A 231-nucleotide genomic window follows, 5' to 3' on the forward strand; every position below is an offset into this window, starting at 1 on the left:
TGACATTTTTACTGAAAGTTGAAATTTTGTCTGAAAGTCGAAATTTTGACTTTGGAAGTTGAAATTTTATATTTTGAATCTTGATATTTTGACTGAAAGTCAAAATTTTGATTTTGAAAGTTGAAATTTTGACTTTGAAAGTCGAAATTTTGACTTTGGAAGTTGAAATTTTATATTTTGAATGTTGAAATTTTGTCTGAAAGTCAAAATTTTGACTTTGAAAGTTGAAAT

Source organism: Nematolebias whitei, chromosome 5 (genome assembly GCF_014905685.2).
Source record: "Nematolebias whitei isolate Nwh7 chromosome 5, NemWhi1, whole genome shotgun sequence".
Classification (NCBI taxonomy): domain Eukaryota; kingdom Metazoa; phylum Chordata; class Actinopteri; order Cyprinodontiformes; family Rivulidae; genus Nematolebias; species Nematolebias whitei.